Source organism: Dromiciops gliroides, chromosome 1 (genome assembly GCF_019393635.1).
Source record: "Dromiciops gliroides isolate mDroGli1 chromosome 1, mDroGli1.pri, whole genome shotgun sequence".
Classification (NCBI taxonomy): Eukaryota; Metazoa; Chordata; class Mammalia; order Microbiotheria; family Microbiotheriidae; genus Dromiciops; species Dromiciops gliroides.
The window spans coordinates 691,784,849-691,803,636 of NC_057861.1; positions in this window are offsets into that span (position 1 = coordinate 691,784,849).

An 18,788-nucleotide genomic window follows, 5' to 3' on the forward strand; every position below is an offset into this window, starting at 1 on the left:
CTGACTTCTTGTTCTACCACCTTTGTATATACTCCTTATTAAAAGCTGCTTGAATCTGACAAATTGCTTTAAATTCATTGTCATATAACAAAACACATGAATAGAGTCTCATAGATTTAGAAAACTATCCCCAACCCATCAGAAGTACTCTTAAAATTCTGAGCAGGAGGAAGTAGTAGTTACATTCTGCAGACTTACCTTGCCAATGATAGTGTGGGGTTGAAGGAATAGCTCCAGAACATAAGCCACATATGGCTAAGGAAACCGAGGTAGTGGATAATATAATGGATTTGGAGTAAGAGGAATTTAGTTCAAATTCTGATTTTATCACTTGCTGCAGTTGTAACTAGAAAAGCCCCTTAACCTTTCTGGTTTTCAATTCATCATCATAAGCTTATCTACTAAAGGAGGAGTATGTAGCTGTAATAATGGAGTCAAATGCAGACCTGTCAAGTCTTGGAGCTTAGTTTTAATGTTTCTTCAAGGTCTAAATCTATGAGCATATTATCATATGAGGTCCAGAGAGATTAAATAACTCTATGACAGGTAACAAATAAGAAAATGTGTTTTTCCTCACAGATCCTCTGATTTCAAACCCTACACTATTGCAATTACACCAATTCATGTCACCAAAATAGATTTTATTTGAAAGAGAAGCCATTTGATTTCATAGTCCCTTTCTAAGGTAAAAAGGTAAAAAGTTTCAGATGGTAATACGTTTATAGCCTATATATCTCCAAAAGTTGCTCATCAAAGAAAGGATCTTACATATCTTGAAGCAAAACAAATCATTGACCACATGACTGATTCTCAGTGTATGTGTGTGTGTGTGTGTGTGTCTGTGTGTGTTTGTATGTGTGTTTAATCAATAAACTCTTCAATTTTCTTAACTACTGTTGATTCTTTAAATTCCTCGGCCTTTACACAGTGGTAAGAATTTTGATGTCTTATGATAGAACTCTTACATTTTCGTGTTTGTTATTCAGTTTCATCTCATTCCTTTAGTTTACTATGAAATTTAGGTTTACTTCCACCAGGTGATTGAAATGTGCTATAGTAATCAAGTGAAAAAGCTTCTGAGGGAAAATAGAAGACTCTGAACTGATAGAATTTTACAACTAGAAGATAACTTAAGAATCTAATCTACTTCTTTCAATAAAAGGAAATAGTGTTAGAGAGGAAAAGTGACTGGTTTAAGTCTGTGTGACTAGTTAATGACAGATTTGAAAAGTAGGAGCCATGCTGTCTTAGACAAGCTATTAAGATATTTGCCCAACACTCACATCTTGCCTAACATTGACTTCTCAAGCTGAAGGGGATATGAACGGTGCAGGGAGATATTGGGAATCCTTTCTAGAGAAATGTTACCTGAATAAAACTTTGAAAGACTTGTAAGACTAAGGGAAAACAATTTGCTTTGGAACAATGTTTTTTAAGGAAATGTTATGTGAAATATGACCATTACCTGAGGTGAGTTTTCTCATTCTCTTTTCTTTTGAAAGTTTTTCCTTCATGAGGATCTGAATTTTTCTCTTCATTCCAGGGGAAATTAGTGGTCTGGAAAGAGGTGTGGGATAAAGGGTAGAACAGAGTATATTATTTTCACACGTTCTTCTTATTTCTCCTATCCCTTAAATTAGAGTAATATCACTAGATTTACACCTTGGTCTCTGACATTTTTATGTACATTTATTCTCAAAATTCAATTCCTCATGTAGCTTCAGTTTACTCAGATTCCAATAATTCCAAAATTTGCATCTTGAATCCTGACTTTTTACCTCAAATTCAGTATTGTCTTTCCAAATGCCTAAGTAAATCTCCATTTTTATGTTCCCGATATTTTAATCTTGATAGGTTTGGAAATGAATTCATTATTTTCTCTCAAAGACTGGATTCTCTTCCTAACAGATCTATTTCAGATACTAATAATACTATCATTTTTTCACTTGGTTAGACTATTTGGGGGGAAATGGCAATGAGGGTTAAGTGACTTTCCCAGGGTCACACAGCTAATAAATGTCTATCTTTTATACTTCGATTGGAATCATTTTTAGTATTATCCTGCAGATACTAGGGAGCAATATAATTTTCAACTCCTTTCCCTCAAGTTGGGTCAATGAAGAGTAGTACTTGTTACCAAGAAATAATTTTGAATCGTCAATCTGGTAATGTTTAGGGAGATGGATTGACATGAAGAGAGGTTGTATACTGGAATAACAAGTCGGAGATGATTATTGAGATTTTAGGTAATAAGGATCTAGATTAGTTCGCTTATTTCTTCTCTATGTTTAGTAAACATAGCCTTTATATAAAGTTGACGTGAGCTTTCTGGCTTCCATGTTTAGCAATCTTATCACCATCACCATCACCATCATCATCCTTCATTATGTTTCATATTGCATTGCAAAGAAAGGTACTTTTTTGATCAGCACTTGAGACCTAGGAGGAGGGTCTTTCAATGATATTCATGTCTCTTTTCATCCTTTATATTTATCTTCTCCTGCCAAAGAGCTGCCCTAGCAGCTGGTACCAGTCAAGGAGAAATGTTCTACATCTGTTCTACAAGCTAAGCCTCTTCAGTAGTGGGCAAATGGCCAAATGATGAGAAAGTTGCATCTTAATCTTATTTCGGAAGGACTTTGTGTGACTGTCTAGCTAAATATATATAACTCACTCCCTGTCATCCTTTTATCAAATTACTACAATCTCAGAATTAGAAGGCACCTTAAAAACCATCTAGTCCAACCCCTCCCAACGTTATTAATCTTTTCTATAACATCTGCAGATAGCACCTAAGTGGTTCAGTTGATATCATGTCTGGAGTCTGGAAGCTTGGAGTCAGAAAGACTCATCTGCCTGAGTTCAAATCCAAATCTGGCCTCACAAACTTATCAACTGTGTGACCCTGGGCAAGTTATTTAACCATGCTTGCCTCAATATCATCATCTATCAAGTGAACTGGAGAAGGAAATGGCAAATCATTCCAGTATCTTTACCAAGAAAACCAAAAAATGGGGTCACAAAGAATTCAAAATAACTGACAATTACTGAACAAGAACAATAATAACACCTCCGACTAATAATTATCTACCTTCTGTTTGAAGACCTTTGGTATTAGAGATTTCAGGTAATCTCCCCGACAACCTCCCCATATAATCATTGTTTTCCCCATTTTATAATTTCCTTTTATTGATTTATCTGTTTGCATATCATATTGTCTCTATTTTTCTTCCTCAGTAGACCATAAGTTGTTTGAGGATAAGAATTCCCTTTTTGTATCTCCAGCACCATATATAATGATTTGCACATAGTATGCAATTAATTATAATTTGAAATCAGATTTAAGTTGCTATTTCACAAGTTGGTCAATTCAATTTTAAACACTTCTAATTGTTAGGAAGTTATTCCATATATCAAGTAAAAATTTGCTTCCTTGGAACTTCCAATACTTGTTCTCAGACTTGCTCTCTAAATCTAATTACTCTTTTATAAATGAAGACCTCCTCAATCATTTCTTGCCTACTTTCTATTCTTCTGTACGAATATTAATAGGTGATAAAAATCCTCATAGATCATCTCCCCTTCCCCCATATTGGACATGCTATGCAGCTTGTCAATAATCAAATGAATCTGTGATGTCATTGAAATGAATATTCCCCTTAACCATGTGAATAACAACCCAATAATGTCTTCCCATTATACCTGCCCCCTTTTCATATTTTCCTCTAAGCTTCTATAGATTCCACCCAACATGATATTGGCTTTCTTTGCTTTTTGCTTTCATTCCACATAGACTGATGGGCTCCATGGACTGACCAGTGTTTATCTCTCACTCTTACCACATGTCTATATCATCTTATTTTTCTATTATACACTTCTTCAATTACATAGGGTGTCAGGCTAGACTCAGGAAAACTCCTCTTCCTGAATTAAAATCTGGTCTCAGACACTTACTAACTGTGTGAATCTGGGCAAGTCATTTAGTTGGTCCTCATTTGTAAAATGAACTAGAGAAGACAATGGCAAACCATTAAAGTATCTTTGCCAAGAAAACCCCAAATTTGGCCACGGTCTTGACTGAAACAACTGTACAACAAAAGATTTTTTTAAAATCTTTGATGTTCCTTAATTGATATTCAAACTGATCAAACTCATCATACTCTTCTCTATAGACTAGTGTGATACTAATTTTTAGTCTTCACAGACTCTAGTGTTCCATAATATGTAGCCATAGAAAAACATGATTTAAATATAGCTACTGTCCTTTTTAAATGGGCATTTCTCACCCTGTAGGAAATAATATCAATAAATCAGTATTTACTAAGAATCTACTACGGGCCAGGCTCTGAAGCAAAAGAGAGTCCCTGTCCTCAAGGTGCTTATAATCTAATTAAGGAGACAACATAGAAACAAATAGAAACAAATAAATACACAGCAGATCCCTTTCAATGGCATAAAAATGGAAGGTGCTAAACTTTGGTATATAAGTTTTCAGTCATAACCTGTGTGAACATACAAAAAATAAACAACAAAACCAAACTATTATTATTATTATTAATAATATTATATTATAATATTATTATTATTAATAATAATTCCAAATGATAACTAGGAGTACACAGATATGCTTATATTAGTTATAATGTCATATAAAAGCCTTGAAAGAGATAGGAACAATCCAAATACCATCAAGCCAATATTATGCAATGGCAATAGTTTAAAAGAATGGAATAATGAAGCTGGAAAAAAGATCTTAATGATGATCTAGTACAATTCCCTCATTTTGCAGAAAAAGACACTGAAACCCTGGAAGATTAAGAGGCTTGTTCAAGATGGCAGAGTTACTTAGTAGTAGAGATAGAGTTCCCAGTTCAAGGCTCTTTGCCCTGTGTTAGGTCATGGCAGTCACAATTACTTAAGCTATTCAAGCAAAACTATTTTTTTCCGTTGAATTTCCCTGCATCATTAAATTGAAAGATGATGGGGGAGGAGAAGGAATGTCTGTTTTACTGGCATGCTTATTTGAGCTTCTGTTTAATTTTGTGCTGTGTTGACCTGGCTACAGTTTAACAGTGTTGACATCAGGAATTGTTCCATGAGGCTGATATTTTGCTTCTCCTGGCTCATAGTAAACATGGTGATAAACTTCTGATCAAAATCACTTAGATAGAAGGAATTCATAATCAATAGAATGAAAATAACTTGAATTAAAACTGCAAAATGATAATTCTGAATCATTGCTTTATTACTACTATTTTTTAAAAATCAAAGGGAATGGGGTCTTACAAAAAGTCAAGAATATAACTGACTTTTAAAAATTAATATCAGTTTATTTTTGTATCTTTTTTAAAACCTCCTGAGTTCACTGGCAGCTAGGTGGCACAGTGGATAAAGCACTGGCCCTGGAGTCATGAGGACCTGAGTTCAAATCTCTTCTCAGATGCTTCATAGCTGTGTGGCCCTGGGCAAGTCACTTAACCTCGATTGTCTCCAGTCTCCAGTTACCCTGATGTACATCTTGCCACTGGACCCAGATGGCTCTGGATGAGTGAGTTTGGCTGTTAACCTTGCACATCCATTACTCACTTAAATCCAATTCAGTGCAAGCCATTACATCTATCATGGTTCTCTTTGATAATGAAGGATAAACAACAGCAACGAGTTCTCAATGATATTTCATTTCTAAAATAATTCTTTTGTCCAAAGGATAGTCTTTGGTTTCACTCCTATTTCAATAAATCAATAAACATTCATTAACTATGAACTCTGTGTCAGGCAGTATGCTTAGTGCTAAGGATACAAAATGAGGAAAGACTTTAAAAATTATTTATTCTAACTTAAAAAATAATCTATCTTTAAAAATTATACACTTTGTTTGAATATTTTAATCAGCCACTCCTCCCGTACCAAAAAACAAGCAAAACAAAACAACACCACCATAGTACTTTGTCATTTCCTTTGGGCTTGTATTTATTTTCCCAGTGCTTATTTTCAATTCTTGGAAAAACATTCAACATTTAATTTTTTTCCCCTTGGAATCAGTTACTTTTTGTATTGATTATATTTTCCTTTTCAGGTATATTTCTTCAATTTTCATTATGGTCTATAAATATAGTCTTTGAAAATTATACCTTTCTGACTACATCTTTTTTATGTAGAATATTATATTTTATTTTATACATATACATATGTCTGATTCCTATACAATAAAAGCAGCAATTCAAGCCCCATCCTTATTTTTTAAATGCATGTATATATGCACATACATATTTATATGCATATAAGGGAAATTGTTTTTCTATTTTATTAATAACCAATTATTAAATTAGAATTATGACTTTTTCTCTTTATTACCTCATTTTGGAAACAGCACCTGTAGGTTAGTCAACTAGTCTCTGAAGGACAAGGCTCACAGGTGAGATTCCCCAAATTCTCAGGGAACATATTTTACAATCTTGGGTGAGATTCCACCCAACTAGGAAACCTTACTTTTGTCTAGAGTGTAAAAATAAGCTATTCTAGGTCAATTCTAGCTCTAAAGCATTGAAACGGTGCTTCTGGACCCTTCCATTAGAGTTTAGAGTGACCAAACTCATGAAGGAAAAAACTGACCAAGGTAATCTGGGAAGAGATGTATTCATTTGTCTGGATTGCTGGAGGCAGCTGAATGTTATCCTCAAGCCACATTCTCAGCAGGAGTAGCTGAAGTCTTTTAGCCCACCTACTCATTTAAAAGCCTACTCCTTCATTAATTAATCAGCAATCAGGGTTAATGTGTGTGCCCTGTCAGGGCCATTCCCTTTCAAAAAATATTTAAGGCATTCGGAGTCTCCATTAGATAGCTTTAGTTACCAAGTGAACCTTTTGATCATCAGTTTATTGTTCCTTCCTCCTTTCCTTCCTTCCTTCTTTTCTTTTTCAGTCATCTGCTTCTCTTCTTCTTTACCTTCCTTCCATTCTTCTTCCTCTTTTTCTTTTTTCTTTCTTTTCTTCAGTTTGTTTTTTCATTCTTTCTCTTCTTTTATTTTTTCTCCCTTCATTTCTTCCTTAATTCACCTGTTCCTTTCCACTGCTTCCCAAAATATCTTTACATAATAGAAGTACAAAGATAGTACCTTCTCATTATAGAGATTTGTAATTTGTGTTTCATGTTGAAAATTCAAATTATAACTGCAAATAGATCAGTGAAACAAACATTAAATATATGAAATAATTTTCTTATATGTAATTTGTAGTTGAAACCATATATTAACATGGTTTCACATTACTATTTTTATTATCCTTTTTGTTGAATTTTTCACTTAATATAAGCTACGATGTTTTGATCATTTTTTATGAGTTATCTCCCCAATTAGTTTGCACATATTTGAGGTCATATCTTATGATAATTTCTATTCCCATTCTTCAGAATATAAAGCAAGATGGTATTTATTCTGGACTTAGAGATCATAAGTTCTAATCCTTCCATTTATACTGACAATCTTTGCAACCTCAAGCAAGTCATTTTAGCACAGTGAATATCAGTTTCTTCCTATAAAAAAGGGGGATTAGACAAGTTGGGTTCATAGATTCTTTCAAGTTCTAAATGTGTGATCCTTTGAATACCAGCTCTGCTAAATACCTTTGTATCCTTGGATAAATCAGTTAACCTACCTGGCCTCAGATTTCTCAGCTGTGGAGTCATGGGTTGGATTAGATGACCTTTCTTTATCACATCTGATGATACAATAACTTTACACACAGTTGGCCCATCACAATTTTATGGTCATTATGATAAATCATTAGGACTCTTTACTGAGTATTTTTAAATTAAATAAATATTCAAAATTTCTAATTTAATATTATTTTCCAAGGCAACTATCTTGCTTTTCTTGCTTACAAATTACAATTTACTCAATTTCCTTTCCTATATTTTCCAATATAAGACAATAGGGAATATCTGGCACACACTCACTGTTTTCCTCATACCATTCTCTAAAATGACATAGCACATTGTTTTTGGATCTGCTCTGTTATTTTTGGATCCTTATTTACATATTGATTAGCTGTTTTTCTGTTGACTTATACTTTTCTTATTTGGAAGAACACTAAAGGAGGTTATTTAATACTAAGTTATTAACCACAGCTTAGTCAAATAAATCCCTGTCCCATCTTCAGGTATTCCAAGGAAGGTGGCTGTATGTTTTTAGCAGTTCTATTGTTTTAGTGTAAGAAAATTATTAATAATGGGGTGTTTGGGGGGACTCAGAGATACTCCCCCCACCCCCCCACACACACAGCAGAAACTCTGGCTGGTTTTGCAGGACCAGCCCAGAATCAGTAGAATTACAAAAGAAATGTAGATTGACCTTCCTAACTACCTAAAGGAAGTTTACTCACCTGGTAACCCCCTAAGTCATGTCAATCTATAGACTTGAATGTTACTGTTCAATTAGCCTGGGTCAAGGTACAGTCACCCACCTCTACTTGAGAAGATAAAATCTTTATCAGGGGTGGGGGTCGGCCTCTTATCTCCCCTCCTCTTCTTACTGTACCTCTCTCATCCTGGGATTTTATGCTGGGTGTAGGACGCTGGAGGAGACAGTCATGTGGTCCCCACTCTCTTTTCTGTCTAGGTATGTAGGGCTTCTGAACTCTAACTCTGAGCAATGTACTCTCTTTCTTTACTAACATTTAATATGCTTTAATAAATGCTTAATGTCCCAAACTGATACAGTAGCCTCTAATTTATAATTAGCAATGTATTAGAAAGCCCAGATAAGTTCCCTAAAACTTAGGACAGGGATAGGCACCCCCATATTATTTCAAATGACACAATACTAAATCAAAATTAAGTCAAGCATATTCAAACAAAGCATAACTTGAATTTTGCCCAATTGGAGAAAAGTTGGGAAGGCCACTCACGATGGTCATGGGAAGAATGAGAAAGATGAGGAAAATGATGCTTTAGGATGCTCTATGGTATAAGAGCCTACATAGAATCTTAATATCTGCTTTGGTTTCTATGACCAATAGGTAAATGAAAGGGGAAAACCAATTCCCTACAATTTTCTCAAACTCTTGTAAGAATATTTTAAATGACTAGCCTAATTTGGGGGGCTAATCTGATTGGGGTACTAATTCTGGGACTGTTGACTATTTGGCTATCTGACTGCTATTAATTTAATATGGGCCGTTTACAAAGTTCCACCACACTGTTCTACTCCCAAATTGATAAGCAAAATATTAAGAAGCCTTTTAACCAAATAATCAAAGCAGAGTTTATTTATGACATACTATTGAAAATTAAGAATACAGGGAAATAAAATGTACAACCTGATTGCAGTTGCGGCACTTCTTTTTCCACTGTGTCTCTTTGGAACTTCTTGAATACAATAAGGGCCTTAGCCGCAGCTTGCCTTAGGGCACTCAGTCCTTTATTCTAACTCCGAGCCCCTTTCACTTTGTAAATCCCCTCGATTCTAACTTTCCTCTCCTTACTGCCACTGCTGAACCCCTGTGTTTCTCTCTCACCGACCTTCTGTCTGTCTGCTCCGTCAGTCTGCCCTTTGGCCTCTCTTTTCCCTGCTCCTAGTCCTTCTCATCTTCTCCTACGTCCTTGTAGCCCCGTCTCTAGTCTGCTGCACTCCAACCTTTCTAATCTCGTCTGCAGCCTCTTGACCTCTTCTTGTCCATCCCGTCTCATCCCCCATCTAATCTTGTCCACTGGCCTTTCCTCCTTGTTCCTAGTCCTGCGTTACTGTTCGTCTCATCCCCTGACAGAACCCCTCTAATCTAACTCCCAGGTCTATATATACCTTTTCTTCTCTCCACTCAAATCTCAGGGCTTCCTGCGCCCCCCCACAGACCAAGCTAATCCACCAGCCAGGGCTGGGGCTGGTGGGAGGGAGGGGTGTGCTCCAGCCTTACGTCCCTCAGCACAGGCTATCTGGGATCTTTTGGATAGCTCCACTCAGGTCGGAGGGAGCTGGGTTTTTTCCCCCCAGCTGTCTGACCTGGCGTCTTGTATAGCCCATGGGGCTTTTTGGCTCAGCTGAAGCAGAGGGGGAGGGGAAGAGACCCTGAGGGCCTAAGGCTTTCTAATCTCAGCCTAAAGGTAGGGTCCCCAAATCAAAATAAATTTCCACACTCTAAAAACCTAAAACAGAAATTGCTGTATGTTTTTCAAAATCTACTTTTCTTCAAAAACTTCCTATTAATGTTGATAAACCATGACCCTAGCAATTACCTGATTGAAATCTCTGACTTCATACTTAATGTTTTACTCTTCCTTGCCCCAAATATATAATAAATTATTTATTACACCAGTAATTCAGAGAAAACAGGCATTTATTAAGCATATACTATGTGCCTGGCACTGTGCTAAGTATGAAAAAGAGAAAAGAAAAAGAATAATTTCAACCCTGAAGGAACTCACAATCTAATGGGGGAGAAAAAAAGCAAAAACATTCACAAACTAATATACAGAATAAATATGAAATAATTTTAAAGGAAAGCAACTTAGAATTAAGAGGAGTTGGGAAAATCTTCATATAGAACTGGGGTTACAGTTGGAAATTGAAGGAAACCAGGATAAGACAGGAGGTGAAGCTGAGTAGGGAGAGGAGTCCCAGGCATGGGATGCAGAGAGAAAGGTCACATCCAAGAGAAGAGCACGGAGCCAGTGTTACTAATGAAAAGACTTAGTGGTAAGGTGTAAAAGCCTATAGGAGGAAGAGGAGATGGTGGGTTATGAATGGTTTTGAATGACATCTATAGGATTTTTTAGAGAATTCTAAAGGTGAGAATGAGTTGTTTTTCCATTAATGTGGTCAGCATCTTAGTCCCAGTGCCTTATAACTTCTTACATAAACTATTGCAATGACCCCCTACAGAATCCACCCACCTTAAAATATCTTCTTTATCTAATCCAGTATCTGCACAGTTGTCAGTTAAATTCCCTAAAGTACAGGGCTAACCACACTAGGAAATCCAAGTGGCTCCCTATTACCTCTAGCCTCAAATAGAAACTCCTCTGTTAGACATTTAAAGAACATTCACAATCTGAATCCAACCTACCTTCCAAGAATAAATACACATTATTCTCCTTCATCCACTCTTAGTAATCAAGCCTAATGATTTTTTTTTTTTTTCATCTTCATCACACACAGGTGTTCTGTGTTCTATTTCCATGTCTTAACAACTTCTGGGAAAACTAGAAAATCAGTACGGCAGAAACTAGGTAATAACCAATATCTCACCAACATACACTAAGAGAATGCCAAATGAGTACAATGATTTAGACATAAAAGGTGATACCACAAGCATATTAGGAGAGTATGGAAATTTTACGTCATATCTATTAGTAAGGGAAGAACTTAGAATAATCAAGACATAGAAAGCATTACAACAAATAAGATGGATAATTTGATTCTTTGAAATTAAAAACTTTTACACGAAGAAAACCCATGCAAACAAAATTTGAAGGAAAGCAGAAAACTGGTTGGTGGGGGAGATTCGATGTAAGTATATCTAAAGTGAGTGAGGTTTTCACCCCTCCCTTAAATATAAGTGATTCAATTGTGGTAATAATCAGTAGAATATGATACAAATGGTGATTCACTCATTTTTAAGTATTCTTTAGGTCTCTTAACTTAATAACACTATATCTCAGAGCACAGGTATTATGCATTTATCTTAATGTGCCCCTCTAAAATATTCATTAGTAGCTTTAGCTAATTTGTGCTCAAGTATCAGTGAATTGTAAACCTGCTCTTGATCTGGATAACTAAGTCCCTTTTTACTTGTGTTAATTGTGGTTCATTGTGGTTAACCAAGGCCCTGAAAATAGTATCTTCTAAGCTTAAATAACCCAATCAGATTCAAAGAAAGTGACCAAGACATTACTGAAAGATATGAGGACTATGACAGGGGCAGCTAGGTGGCACAGTGGATAAAGCACCAACCTGGATTCAGGAGTACCTGAGTTCAAATCTAGCTTCAGACACTTGACACTTACTAACTGTGTGACCCTGGGCAAGTCACTTAACCCCAATTGCCTCACTAAAAAAAAAAAGAGAGAGACTATGACAGTACCTTCTGCAACAAGGACTGTACCTTGGCAGTACCTCCTGATCAGATTGGAACAATCAGCATTAGAGATTGAGGCGGTCAAGAACAGGTCAAGAGAATGTGTAACAATGAGTCCATGATTTCTGTCTTTCTGTAGATGAGTATTTTAATCTGTTGTATATGTGGGAGGGGGTTTTGTCTACAAATAGTAGTGAATAAATGCTTAGAAGCCCTGTAGGGGTATAAAACACTGTTTAGCCCCAGGCTCTGGGTCTTTGCAGACTTACACCTGCCAGAGACCAGCTTTATTGTGAGATAGGCCCTCTCTCATTTTTTTTTTTTTTTTTGCAGGGCAATGAGGGTTAAGTGACTTGCCCAGGGTCACACAGCTAGTAAGTGTCAAGTGTCTGAGGCTGGATTTGAACTCAGGTCTTCCTGAATCCAGGGACGGTGCTTTATCCACTGTGCCACCTAGCTGCCCCCCTCTCTCAATTTTTCACAGCTTGGAGATTTCCTTTTTCTTTTCTTAGTCAGACATAGAAATTTTTGTGACACCGATAAAGGCTTCATTTCTTAAATATAGAGAATTGAGTCAAATTTACAAGAATACAAGTCATTCCCTAATTGATAAATGGTCAAATTATATGAAAAGGAAGTTTTCAGACAAAGAAATAAAGCTTATCAATAGTCATATAAAAATGGTCTAAATCAGTACTGATTAGAAAAATGCAAATTAAAAACAAGTCTGAAGCACAACCTCACACCTATCAAATTGACTAATATGACCAAAAAAAAAAAAAAAAAGATACATGAGATGTGGGAAATTTGGGACACTAATTCATGGTTGGTGGAGCTTTGAACTGAGGTAACCATTTTGGTGAACAATTTGGAATTATGCCCAAAGGTCTATTAAACTGTGGCATTACTCTTTGATACAGCAATAGTACTGCTATTTCTATATCCCAAAGAGATTAAAAGCAAAAAGGGAAAGGAACTGTTTGTAAAAAACTGTAGCAGCTCTTTTCTGTGGTGGTTAAGAATTGGAAATTGAAGGGATGCCCATCAAATGGAAATGGCTGAAGCAAGTTGTGGTATATGCCTTATGGTAAATTATTTTTGTGCTATTAGAAATAATGAACAGGAAGATTTCAGAAAAACCTGGAAATCTTACATGAACTGATGAAAAGTAAAGTGAACAGAAGTAAAAGAACATGTACACAGTAACAACAAGATTTTATGATGATCAACTGTGAATGACTTAGTTATTCTCAGCAATACAATGATTCAAAACAATCCCAAAGGATTCATGATGAAATAAACTATGTGCTTCAGAGAAAGAACTGATATTGTCTGTGTACAGACTGAAGCATACTGTTTTTCACTTTCTTTCTTTCTTTTATTTTCATTTTTTGTTCTAGTCTTATTATTCAAAATATGGAAATGTTCTAGATAATTGCTCATATATAGCCTATGTAAAATTGCTTACTCTTTCAAAGAGGGGAAGCAAAAGGAGGGGGGGAAGGAAGAATATAATTTAGAATTCAAAACTTAAAATAAATGCTAAAATTGGTATAATGTCATTGGGGAAAAATCAAATATCACTTATTCTGTGTCTGTTTTAAATGGCTGTCCCAAATACCTGGAATGAAATCCTCCTCTACCTCTATCTCCTAAGAAGTACTAATTTTCCCTCAAAGTTCAGCTTAACTATGCATCTCAAGTATTGGCATAAGACTTTTCCTTATCTCCCTTCCCACACTGATACTGCTCCACTCACAAACACTATTCTGTATTTTCTCTGATGTTTATAAATAATTATTTTGTATGTAGCTTTTTATATTCATGTTTTCTCTCCTTGTAGAATGTAACTTCCTTCAAATAATAGTCTGTTTCTTTAATGTTTTTATGTCCTCAATATCTAATACAATTCTTGATGTTTATTAAGTAGTTACTTAATAAATGCTTATTTGTAAACTGATCAATGGAAATAAGAATTAGAGGAAAGGGACATTTTTCAGGGCATTATCTAAGTTGTCACTTCAGCATTCAGTTTCACTCTCATTCTGCACCAAAATGTTAATTAGGAAATGATCTCAGATAAGTTGTTAAATTAGCTGTCACATTTACATATCTATAAATTAAACATTAATATTAGTCATGATTTACTTCCTGAGGAGGCAATGAAGATTTCCTAATAAATCATTTTAACAAATACAAACAAGGGAAAATCAGTCACTTATTAATAAATTTGCTACATTTTAAGTCAACGATATGCATGGAACCCTTTATTTCAATGACCTCCTTAAGCTATATGCTTCTATAAGGCAAGATAGGAAGCATTCATTACTATCTATACATTAGGCAACACAATGGAGAAACAAATAAAGGCAAAAAACAAAATAATACCCTGCCCTTAAGGATTTTACATTTTAATGAAAGAAGAAAAATTGCTGAGTTGAGGAAGGAAGAGGGGAAAGTGCTTATATTGTTGAATGGTGGCAAAGTATAGAAAGTCATAGGTAAGCAAGAATGCAATAAAATTTTACTGCCATGGGCACCTCCCCAAAATTCCAGAAGGAATTCCTCCAATGAGAGAAGGGTGCTGTCATTTCAGATGGAGGCCCTAGGCTCAGAGGGAAATTCCAAGGTTAGATAACAGCTAAGTCATGATTGTAAATTCTGCAAAGTCAGAAGCAGAGCAGAGGGAAATTTCTGGATCAAGGGGTATTTTTTCCACTATAGTTGCACAGTTCTAAATTGATTTACACCCACAATGCACTAAAGCAACTATTTTCTTATAATTCCTCAAACATCTACTATTCCCATCTTTTGTCTTTGTCAATTTGTTGAGTGTGTTGCAAAAATATTGCTGTTGTTTTGATTTTCATTTCTCTTATTAATAGTGATTTAAAGCATTCTTTCATATAGTTTTTGTTATCTTTTTTTTTTTTTTTTGCGGGACAGTGGGGGTTAAGTGACTTGCCCAAGGTCACACAGCTAGTAAGTGTCAAGTGTCTGAGGCCGGATTTGAACTCAGGAACTCCTGAATCCAGGGCCGGTGCTTTATCCACTGTGCCACCTAGCCGCCCCCTCATATAGTTTTTAATAGCTGCAATTATTCCTTGAAAAATGTTTGTTCTGGGGCATCTACTTGGCACAGTAGATAAGCACCAGCCCTGGAATCAGGAGACCTGAGTTCAAGTCTGGCCTCAGACACTTGACTGTTACTAGCTGTGTGACCCTGGGTAAGTCACTTAGCCTTCATTGCCCCGCAAAAAAAACAAAAAAACAAAAAACAACAACAACAAAAAACAAACAAAGAAAAATGTTTGTTCATTTCTTTGCCTATGAAATAGGAATTTTGTTTTTTTCTTAAATTTCTGTGGAATTTATTAACAGATCTCAATTTTAGCTCCATTTACCATAGATTCTTTGTTCCTCAGTGCATAGATGGTAAGTTACAGGAAGTTAAGTTTTTTCAAATGCAGAAGACACTGACAGTTCTGGTATAAGTGTAAGTAATAATTTACTTGAATCCTTCCATTATTCCAAATAGCATAATCAATTTGGTACAGTTTCATGGGGTAGTGATTATACAGTATGTATAATAGGTTCCAGAACTGTGAACTGCAGCTGCTAACTAGAGGTCCTCCACCCATCTTTTTCTTTTGTCATGGTGACCAAGCCCAGGGTGGTGGAGGTGACTCAATTACATGGAAAGTACTCCAAGGATGTTTTCTGCCTCTGGACCATTCTCTTTTGTCCCAACATGAGCAAGTGATGTCTTATGACCACCAATGATTCATCCAACCTGTGAGACTCCGGCTAATATGTCATTTTGGCCCACAAAACAAGATCTATGAGATTCTACACTTTGTATAGCCACTTTAGAATGTTCAGGTAATCAAATCTGGTATCCAAACCCTATAAAGATAAGAACTGGGAGAAGGGGGGCATTTCAAATAATAAGGATGATCTGGAGTCTACTTAATTAGAGGGGACCATGACCCCTCTGACCTATTGGCTCAGATCGCTGCCTCAGTCTATTTAATTATATATTGGATAATTTTAAACCCCACTAAGCATGACAATTCAAAGTCAAGCTTAACTTTCTACATTTATATAGATTTCCTGCCAATATTCAGTGGGCAGTGATATGTAAGTATTGAATTACTTATGTACTAAAAAGCATACATGACCATAAGTCACTTTATTTACTTTCTTCCAAACTCTTGCTCCTTCTCAGGCTGAAAAAATGAAAATAAAAATCTCTTCTCTTGTGTCCCTTGGTCATCATGAATATCTCCCGGTTTGCCTACAACTTTGACTATGTCATAAGCAACAATAAACAGCTTGATGCCTTTCTGAGTCTGAAAAGTTCCTGCTGCTCTTTGATACACATCTGCTTCTAGCACAGCTCCAGCACCATGTGCCTCTGATATCACACTAAGGAACAAATTTATGTCCACCAGTGACCAGATGTTAAGCATCCAACAGAGCCCCAACACCTTGCTCTCTTTGATATTTAACACTATGAGTATTTCATGGGGAATATTTGCAAGTATTTATTCATATTTGTATAGAATCTTCAAGTACTTACAAATGTTGCTGTCATTCTGTGAGTGAATTTGCTCTCCAGCTTCTATTTTTCCTTGGTGTGTATTGAGAATTTATACTCTACTGACAAATGGGTAGAGCCAAGATAGCAGTGTAACAGCTGGGAGCAAGCTGAACTCTCCAAAAATTTCCCACCAAACAACTTAAAAATAATGTCTCAAATCAAAGTTTGAAGGGAGAGAGTCAACATCAGGACAGAGTAGGAAATTTTCCCAGAAAAGAAAAAGGACCTATACATATAAAAATAGTTATATCAGCTCTTTTTTGCTGGAAAAGAATTAGAAATTGAGGGGATTCTCATCAATTGGGGAATGGCTGAACAAATTGTGGCATATGATTGAAATGGAGTATTTATTTTGCTATAAGAAATGATAAGGGGGTGGTTTCAAAAAAAGAATGACAAAACATATAAACTGATGCAATGTGAAGTGAAAAGAACTGGGAGATCATTGTATAGCAATGTTGTAATGATGTTGTAATGATTATCAACTGAGAACGACTTGGCTAGTTCAATTAATGTACTGATCCAAAATTATCCCAAAGGATTCATGATGAATAAGTGGTATTTACCTCAAGAGAGGACTGATAAACTCTGAGTACAAACTGGAGTGTGTGTGTGTGTATACACACATACATATATGTATACACATATATATACACACAAAGAGAAATACATATACCTATGTGTATATATATATGTATGTGTTTATGTATACATGTATATACACACATATATAATTTTTTGCTTTTTTCATCATAGGGATAATAGAATTATGTTTTACATGATTCATATGTATAAATGATATCAAATTGTTTGCCTTCTCAGTGGAGGAGAGGTGGGAGGGAGGACTTGAAAAAAGAAAACAACATTAAAATAAATAAATCATAAAAGAATAAAAATTAATTTTACACTCCAGAAGAATTTATTGTTTTATAATGTACTGATATTGGATTAAGAAAGACTTGGGGATTCCAAACTGTTTCTGCTGTTTACTACCTGTGGGGACTCTTTGGCAAGTCACATGTCATCTTTGAGTTTCATTTCCTCATTTGTAAAATTAATGGCTCAGAATAAGTGGAATATATTATCTTTAAAAATTATAAATCTCTTATAAATTAATTTGTTTTGAGAGATATCCTACTACCTCTGTGACATTGGGCAAGTCATTTTTCTCATGCTGGGGTGTCAGTTTTGCTGGGCATCATTTTCCTTATGTAAAATGAGGGATTGCATAAGGTATTTTTTACATCCCTTCCAACTCTATGATTCCATGATGGTCTGAAAAAAATCAATATTGTTTGTTTTTTTCTTCAGAAAATCCATAATAATGTCATCATGTATAGAAAGTGATGATGGTGACAATGATGGTGATGATGATGAAGAAGAAGAAGAATAGAAGAATTATTTTTATTTTGGCAAATCTGCCATGTCAGCAAACCTACACAGAGGAAAATATGCATCCTACTTGGCAACTAGGATTTGTAAAATTGCTAAATTTCTTTCTGAGGGTTTCATGATACAAGAATGGGGAAAAAACCTGACACCTACATGTGCAATATGGATGTTGAGTACATGATTTTCAAAGTCTTAGTGTCTTAAGTCTACATAGCCTCTGGCTAGGAAATCTTAATGTAATGGTTACTACCAGGCTCCCTATCATGTTAACACTCTGATTTCCCAAATGGCTCAAGCATGCACTTGTATTGTTTGAAACATCTTCAACCATCTTTCAAATCTAACCATATAATGCTCATAGACTGAAACTTCCTTGTACTGTTTTCATATACTATTGATTTTTAAAGTACTACCTCAAAGTCACTCCTGCAAAACATTCATGTCTCTATTACGCCTGCACACAAAGATATATGGTTGCCTCAGGTTATGAAATTCCTAATGTGTGACCTCACTAGACCAATACCATTTGTGACAAATCTATGTTTTCAAGGATATGTTCTTGCCAGTTGCCTAAGGCATTTTAGCTTAAATATTTTGTCCAGGAATGCACAACTAGAATGTTACAAAAGAGAAGATTGGAAGTAGAAATTCCTGACTCCAAGACTGGAACTATATCCACTAAACCTCGATTAACTTTGTTAATCATAAAAATTATATTGCATAT